This window comes from Arachis hypogaea, chromosome 6 (genome assembly GCF_003086295.3).
Source record: "Arachis hypogaea cultivar Tifrunner chromosome 6, arahy.Tifrunner.gnm2.J5K5, whole genome shotgun sequence".
NCBI classification, from domain to species: domain Eukaryota; kingdom Viridiplantae; phylum Streptophyta; class Magnoliopsida; order Fabales; family Fabaceae; genus Arachis; species Arachis hypogaea.
In genome coordinates this window covers 74,780,573-74,789,686 of record NC_092041.1, presented here as the reverse complement: position 1 = coordinate 74,789,686, position 9,114 = coordinate 74,780,573, and the positions used below count along the sequence as shown (strand labels likewise).

General features: G+C 39.0%; 2 non-coding genes across 2 annotated transcripts; one reads left to right on the top strand and one right to left on the bottom strand.

The window, feature by feature from the left end:
- The first annotated feature begins 858 nt into the window (after positions 1-858).
- Positions 859-966, top strand: LOC112700536 (small nucleolar RNA R71). Its single transcript, XR_003153443.1, has one exon. It is a non-coding gene; the product is annotated as a small nucleolar RNA R71 (small nucleolar RNA).
- Positions 967-7,343: 6,377 nt separating this feature from the next.
- On the bottom strand, positions 7,344-7,451 carry LOC112700532 (small nucleolar RNA R71). Its single transcript, XR_003153439.1, has one exon. It is a non-coding gene; the product is annotated as a small nucleolar RNA R71 (small nucleolar RNA).
- Positions 7,452-9,114: the final 1,663 nt, after the last annotated feature.

Here is a 9,114-nt window from a genome sequence, read left to right as displayed (position 1 = left end):
TTGTTCCTCATAAGGGTACTCATTGGAGGCCAGTGGACGTCCATTGAGGTCTTCCTCAGTGGCGCTCACTGCCTCTTCATCCTCTCCAAGTTCGGCTATGTTGATGGCCTTACATTCTCCTTTTGGATTCTCTTCTGTATTGCTTGGAAGAGTACTAGGAGGGAGTTCAGTAATTTTCTTGCTCAGCTGCCCCACTTGTGCCTCCAAGTTTCTGATGGAGGACCTTGTTTCAGTAATGAAACTTTGAGTGGTTTTGATTAGATCAGAGACCATGATTTCTAAGTCAGAGTGGCTCTGCTTAGAATTCTCTGTCTGTTGCTGAGAAGATGATGGAAAAGGCTTTCCATTGCAAAACCTATTTCTTCCACCATTATTGTTGTTGAAACCTTGATGAGGTCTCTGTTGATCCTTCCATGAGAGATTTGGATGATTTCTACATGAAGGATTATAGGTGTTTCCATAGGGTTCTCCCATGTAGTTCACCTCTTCCATTGAAGGGTTCACAGGATCATAAGCTTCTTCTTCAGATGAAGCGTCCTTAGTACTGTCTGGTGCAGCTTGCATTCCAGACAGACTTTGAGAAATGATATTGACTTCCTGAGTCAATATTTTGTTCTTAGCCAATATGGCATTCAGAGTATCAATCTCAAGAACTCATTTCTTCTGATTCGTCCCATTGTTCACAGGATTTCTTTCAGAAGTGTACATGAATTGGTTATTTCCAACCATTTCAATGAGTTCTTGAGCTTCTGCAAGTGTCTTCTTCAGATGAAGAGATCCTCCAGCAGAGATATCCAATGACATCTTGGACAGTTTAGACAGACCATCATAGAAGATACCTATGATGCACCACTCAGAAAGCATGAGAGAAGGACACTTTCTGATCAATTGTTTGTATCTTTCCCAAGCTTTATAGAGGGATTCACCTTCCTTCTGTCTGAAGGTTTGGACTTCCACTCTAAGCTTACTCAATTTTTGAGGTGGAAAGAACTTTGCTAAGAAGGCATTGACTAGCTTTTCCCAAGAGTTCAGGCTTTCTTTAGGTTGTGAGTCCAACCATATCCTAGCTCTGTCTCTTACAGCAAAAGGGAATAGCATAAGTCTGTAGACCTCAGGGTCAACCCCATTAGTCTTGACAGTGTCACAGATTTGCAAGAACTCAGCTAAAAACTAATGAGGATCTTCCAATGGAAGTCCATGAAACTTGCAATTCTGTTGCATTAGAGAAACTAATTGAGGCTTAAGCTCAAAGTTGTTTGCTCCAATGGCAGGGATAGAGATGCTTCTCCCATAGAAGTCGGGAGTAGTGCAGTAAAGTCACCCAGCACCTTCCTTACATTGTTGGCATTGTTGTTGTTTTCGGCTGCCATGTCTTCTTCTTTGAAGATTTCTGTTAGGTCCTCTACAGAGAATTGTGCTTTAGCTTCTCTTAGCTTTCGCTTCAAGGTCCTTTCAGGTTCAGGGTCAGCCTCAACAATAATGCTTTTGTCTTTGCTCCTGCTCATATGAAAGAGAAGAGAACAAGAAAATTTGGAATCCTCTATGTCATAGTATAGAGATTCCTTGAGGTGTCAGAGGAAAATAAAAATAGAAGGAAGAGGTAGAAAATTTGAACCTATCAAGGAAAGATGGAGTTCGAATTGTGCATTAAGGAGGAGTGTTAGTCCATAAATAGAAAGATATGAGAAGAGGGGAAGAGATTTTTGAAAATTAAGTAAAAGATTTTTAAAAACATTTTGAAAAACACTAATTGATTTTCGAAAACCAATAGTGGAAAAGAAATCAAGTGATTTTTTTTTTTAAAAAGATTTTGAAATAAGAAATTTAAAAGATATGATTGAAAACTATTTTGAAAAAGATGTGATTTAAGAAGATATGATTGAAAAAGATATAGTTTTAAAAAGACATGATTGAGAAGATATGATTTGAAAAAAATTTTAAAAAAGATTTGATTTTGAAAATTAATGACTTGGCTAACAAGAAAAGATATGATTCAAACATTAAACCTTTCTCAACATAAAAGGCAATATACTTGAAATGTTGAATCAAATCATTAATTGATAGCAAGTATTTTTGAAAATAGAAAGAAATTGATTTTGAAAACATGTGATTGAAAAGATATGATTTGAAAAAGATTTGATTTTGAAAAATTTTGAAAACTTGAAAAAAATTTGCATTAAAAACAAAATCTTCCCTCTTGTGCCATCCTGGCGTTAAACGCCCAGAATGGTGCACATTCTGGCGTTTAACGCCCAAAACTCACCCCTTTTGGGCGTTAAACGCCCAGCCAGGCACCCTGGCTGGCGTTTAAACGCCAGTTTTCCTTCTTCACTGGGCGTTTTTAACGCCCAGCTTTTTCTGTGTAATTCCTCTGCAGTATGTTCTGAATCTTCAATTCTCTGTATTATTGACTTGAAAAGACACAAATTAAAAATTTTTTGGATTTTTAATGATGAGGAAAAATCAAAATGCAACTAAAATCAAATAAACAATGCATGCAAGACACCAAACTTAGAAGTTTGTATACTACTGACACTAACAAGTTGAGAATGCATATGAGAAACAACAAAACACACAAAACAAGAGAATTTAAAGATCAGAGCAAGTAAATCATCAAGAACAACTTGAAGATCACTGAAGACACATGAAAAATGCAAGAAGAACAGAAACATGCAATTGACACCAAACTTAAAATGAGACACTAGATTCAAACAAGAAATCTTTTTGGTTTTTATGATTTTGTAATTTTTTTGGTTTTTTTCGAAAATTAAGTGGAAAAGAAAATAAAGATATCAAAATTCTTAATGAGAATTCCAGTAATCATGCAATGTTAGTCTAAAGGAATTAGACATGGCTAGCCAAGCTTCAGTAGGACATTGCATTCAAGAGCTAAATTGATGAAAATCAATCAACTTTGGTGATGATAAGAACATCAGTAGGCAAGTTGAAAAGAAAACACTCTAGTAGTTGATTGAGGTGTTGTATGATATACCCATATAACATGGGGTAATTACTCAGCCCACACTTCTTTTTCTATATCTAACCTTCTTTTTAATCCTACAAGTATAACTTTGTTTGCTGCTTTAGCTTGCCCGTTGACTTGAGGATGTTTGACGTGAGTGAATTGATACTTGATCTTGAGATCAGACACTAGCTTTCCGAAGGTTGTATCTATGAATTGCGTTCCATTGTCCGTGGTGATGGAGTTTGGAACACCAATCGGGTGATGACATTTCTAAGCAAGAACTGTTTACTCTGTCGAGCATGATGGAAGCTAAAGGCTTTGCCTCTATCCATTTTGTGAGATAATTCACAACCAAAATCAAATATTTCACTTGCCTAGGGGCTTGTGGCCGGGAAGGGTCAGTATATTCATTCCCTATTTTGCTAAGGACCAAGTTAAGGTGAGGTGACGTTGATGAGTGATGAGCGGATAATTTGTACGCTTTTTGGCATTGTTTTTAGTATGTTTTTGGTATGATCTAGTTAGTTTTTAGTAGATTTTTATTAGTTTTTAGTTAAAATTCAATTTTCTGGACTTTACTATGAGTTTGTGTGTTTTTCTGTGATTTCAGGTATTTTCTGGCTGAAATTGAGGGACCTGAGCAAAAATCTGATTCAGAGACTAAAAAGGACTGCAGATGCTGTTGGATTCTGACCTCCCTGCACTCGAAGTGGATTTTCTAGAGCTACAGAAGCCCAATTGGCGTGCTCTCAACGGCGTTGGAAAGTAGACATCCTGGGATTTCCAGCAATATATGATAGTCCATACTTTTCCCAAGATTTGATGGCCCAAACCGGCGCCCAAAGTCACCCTCAGAAATCCCAGCGTTAAACGCCGGAACTGGCACCCAAATGGGAGTTAAACGCCCAAACTGGCACTAAAGCTGGCGTTTAACTCCAAGAAGAGTATCTACACGAAAATGCTTCATTGCTCAGCCCAAGCACACACCAAGTGGGCCCAGAAGTGGATTTTTATGTCATTTACTCATTTCTGTAAACCTTAGGCTGCTAGTTCTCTATAAGTAGGACCTTTTACTATTGTATTTTCATCTTTGGACATCTAGTTCTTAGATCATGATAGAGACTTTGGTAGCTATCTTCATTTTTATGCTATCTTAGATCATTGGGAGGCTGGCCATTCGGCCATGCCTAGACCTTGTTCTTATGTATTTTCAACGGTGGAGTTTCTACACACCATAGATTAAGGTGTGGAGCTCTGCTGTACCTCGAGTATTAATGCAATTACTATTGTTCTTCCATTCAATTCCGCTTGTTCTTGTTCTAAGATATCACTTGTTCTTCAACTTGATGAATGTGATGATCCGTGACACTCATCATCATTCTCACCTATGAACGTGTGACTGACAACCACCTCCGTTCTACCTTCGATTGGGTGAATATCTCTTGGATTCCTGATTGCACGATGCATGGTTGATCGCCTGACAACCGAGTGCTCACCTGACAACCGAGCCAACCATTCCGTGAGATCAGAGTCTTCGTGGTATAGGCTAGAACTGATGGCGGCATTCAAGAGAATCCGGAAGGTCTAACCTTGTCTGTGGTATTCTGAGTAGGATTCAATGATTGAATGACTGTGACGTGCTTCAAAATCCTAGCAGGCGGGGCGTTAGTGACAGACGCAAAAGAATCGCTGGATTCTATTCCGGCCTGACCGAGAACCGACAGATGATTAGCCATGCTGTGACAGAGCATAGGAATGTTTTCACTGAGAGGATGGGAGGTAGCCACTGACAACGGTGAAACCCTACATAAGCTTGCCATGGAAAGGAGTAAGAAGGATTGGATGAAGGCAGTAGGAAAGCAGAGAGACGGAAGGGAAGGCATCTTCATGCGCTTATCTGAAGTTCCTACCATTGAATTACATAAGTACCTCTATCTTTATCTTTATGTTTATTTCGTTCATCACCATATCCATTTGAGTTTGCCTGACTAAGATTTACAAGATGACCATAGCTTGCTTCATACTAACAATCTCCGTGGGATCGACCCTTACTCGCGTAAGGTTTATTACTTGGACGACCCAGTGCACTTGCTGGTTAGTTGTGCGAAGTTGTGTAATGCCATGGTATTGAACACCAAGTTTTTGGGGTTCATGACCGGGGATTATGAGAGTTGTGAAAAGTATTGTTCACAATTTCGCGCTACCAAGTTTTTGGCGCCGTTGCCGGGGATTGTTCAGTTTGGACAACTGACGGTTCATCTTGTTGCTTAGATTAGGTATTTATTTTTTTCGAAATTCTTGAAGATGAATTCTAGAGTTTCATGATGATTTGTTGAAGTCTGGCTGGCTGAGAAGCCATGTCTAATCTCATTGGACCGAGGTTTCAACTTATCATCACAAGAGCTTGTTGATCTTTATCAATCTTGCTTTTGGAGCAGTGATCTGCTAAGGCTTGGCTGGCCATTGGCCGTGTCTAGTGTTTTGGACCGAAGCTTTCTTTGAAAGCTTGGCTGGCTGTGAAGCCATGTCTAATTCCTGGACCGGAGTCTTAGACTAGCATTGCACTGATTCCTGGAATTCTCATTAAGAATTTTGATATCTTTTTCCTTTTAATTTTTGAAAAACACAAAAAAAATTCAAAAAAAAAATCATAAAATCAAAAAAAATTCTTGTTTGAGTCTAGTGTCTCATCTTAAGTTTGGTGTCAATTGCATGCTTTCATTCATGTGTATTAAGGATTCTCAAGTAATTCTTAATAATTTTCGTGCTCTGATCTTTGAATTCAATTGACTTGAGTGTTTTGTGTGTCTCATATGCATTTTCATTCTGTTAGTGTCAGTAGTATACAAACTGCTAAGTTTGGTGTCTTGCATGCATTGTTATTTGATTCTTGTTGCATTTTTTCTTATTATTAAAAATCCAAAAATATTTTTAATTTGTGTCTTCTCAAGTCAATGATACAGAGAATTAAAGATTCAGAACATACAGCAGAGGAATTATACAGAAAAAGCTGGGCGTTCAAAACGCCCAGTGAAGAAGGACAGACTGGCGTTTAAACGCCAGCCAGGGTACCTGGTTGGGCGTTTAACGCCCAAAAAGGTATAGTTTTGGGCGTTAAACGCCAGAATGTGCACCATTCTGGGCGTTTAACGCAGGATGGCACAAGGGGGAAGATTCTGTTTTTCAATGCAATTTTTTTCAGGTTTTCAAAGTTTTTCAAATTCAAATCTTTTTCAAATCATATCTTTTCAATCAAATATTTTTCAAAACCAATTTCTTTCTATTTTCAAAGATACTTACTATCAATTAATGATTTGATTCAACATTTCAAGTATGTTGCCTTTTCTGTTGAGAAAGGTTTAATGTTTGAATCATATCTTTTCTTGTTAGTCAAGTTTTTAATTTTTCAAAATCAAATCTTTTTAAAATGTTTTTCAAATCATATCTTCTCAATCACATTTTTCTTAAAACCAATCATATTTTCTTAAACACATCTTTTTCAAAATAATTTTCAATCAAATCTCTTTGATTTCTAATTCCAAAATCTTTTTCAAAAATCACTTTGTTTCTTCCCCACTTTCATTTTCGAAAATTAAGTAATGTTTTTCAAAAATGTTTTCAAAATTTTTACTTAATTTTCGAAAATCACTTCCCTTCTTCTCATATCCTTCTATTTATGGACTAACACTATTCCTTAATGCAAAATTCGAACTCCTTCTCCTTTGATAAGTTCGAATTTTCTACTTCTGTCTTCTACTCTTCTTTTCCTCTGACACTTCAAGGAATCTCTATACTGTGACATAGAGGATTCCACATTCCTTGTTCTCTTCTCACTCATATGAGCAGGAGCAAAGACAAAGGCATTCTTGTTGAGGCTGATCCTGAACCTGAAAGGACCTTGAAGAGAAAGCTAAGAGAAGCCAAAGCACAACTCTCTTTAGAGAACCTGACCGAATTCTTCAAAGGAGAAGAACACATGGCAGCTGAAAACAACAATGCCAACAATGCAAGGAAGGTGCTGGGTGACGTTACTGCACCTACTCCCGATTTCTATGGGAGAAGCATCTCTATCCCTGCCATTGGAGCAAACAACTTTGAGCTTAAGCCTCAATTAGTTTCTCTAATGCAACAGAATTGCAAGTTCCATGGACTTCCACTGGAAGATCCTCATCAGTTTTTAGCTGAGTTCTTGCAAATCTGTGACACAGTCAAGACTAATGGGGTTGACCCTGAGGTCTACAGACTTATGCTATCCCCTTTTGCTGTAAGAGACAGAGCTAGGACATGGTTGGACTCTCAACCTAAAGAAAGCCTGGACTCTTGGGAAAAGCTAGTCAATGCCTTCTTGGCAAAGTTCTTTCCACCTCAAAAATTGAGTAAGCTTAGAGTGGAAGTCCAAACCTTCAGACAGAAGGAAGGAGAATCCCTCTATGAAGCTTGGGAAAGATACAAACAATTAATCAGAAAATGTCCCTCTGACATGCTTTCTGAATGGAGCATCATAGGAATTTTCTATGATGGTCTCTCTGAACTGTCCAAGATGTCCTTGGATAGCTCTGCTGGAGGCTCTCTTCATCTGAAGAAGACGCCTACAGAAGCTCAAGAGCTAATTGAAATGGTTGCAAATAACCAATTCATGTACACTTCTGAAAGAAATCCTGTGAACAATGGGACTAGTCAGAAGAAAGGAGTTCTTGAGATTGACACTCTGAATGCCATATTGGCTCAGAATAAAATATTGACTCAACAAGTCAATATGATTTCTCAAAGTCTGTCTGGAATGCAAAATGCACCAAGCAGTACTAAGGAAGCTTCATCTGAGGAAGAAGCTTATGATCCTGAGAACCCTTCAATGGAAGAGGTGAATTACATGGGAGAACCCTATGGAAACACCTATAATCCTTCATGGAAAAATCATCCAAATCTCTCATGGAAGGATCAACAGAGACCTCAACAAGGTTTCAATAACAATAATGGTGGAAGAAACAGGTTTAGCAATAGCAAGCCTTTTCCATCATCTTCTCAGCAACAGACAGAGAGTTCTAAGCAGAATACCTCTGACTTAGCAACCATGGTCTCTGATCTAATCAAAACCACACAAAGTTTCATGACTGAAACAAGGTCCTCCATCAGAAACTTGGAAGGACAAGTGGGTCAGCTGAGCAAGAAGATTACTGAACTCCCTCCTAGTACTCTCCCAAGCAATACAGAAGAAAATCCAAAGGGAGAGTGCAAGGCCATCAACATGGCCGAATTTTGGGAAGGAGAAGAGGCAGTGAACGCCACTGAGGAAGGCCTCACTGGACGTCCACTGACCTCCAATGCGTTCCCCAATGAAGAACCATGGGAATCTGAGGCTCAAAATGAGACCATAGAGATTCCATTGGACTTACTTCTGCCATTCATGAGCTCTGATGAGTATTCTTCCTCTGAAGAGGATGAGTATGTCACTGAAGAGCAAGTTGCTAAATATCTTGGAGCTATCATGAAGCTGAATGACAAGTTATTTGGAAATGAGACTTGGGAGGATGAACCCCCTTTGCTCACTAAAGAACTGGATGACTTGTCTAGGCAAAAACTGCCTCAAAAGAGACAGGATCCTGGGAAGTTTTCAATACCTTGTACCATAGGCACCATGACCTTCAAGAAGGCCTTGTGTGACTTAGGGTCAAGTGTAAACCCCATGCCTCTCTCTGTAATGGAGAAGTTAGGGATCTCTGAGGTGCAAGCTGCAAAAATCTCACTAGAGATGGCAGACAACTCAAGAAAACAAGCCCATGGACTTGTAGAGGATGTTCTGGTTAAAGTTGAAGATCATTACATCCCTACTGATTTCATAGTCCTAGAGACTGGGAAGTGCATGGATGAATCCATCATCCTTGGCAGACCCTTCCTAGCCACAGCAAAGGCTGTGATTGATATTGATAGAGGAGAGTTGATCATTCAAGTGAATGAAGAATCCTTGGTGTTTAAGGCCCAAGGATACCCCTCTGTCATCATGGAGAGGAAGCATGAAGAGCTCCTCTCAAAGCAGAGCCAAACAGAGCCCCCACAGTCAAACTCTAAGTTTGGTGTTGGGAGGCCACAACCAAACTCTAAGTTTGGTGTTGAACCCCCACATTCAAATTCTAAGTTTGGTGTTGGGAGGT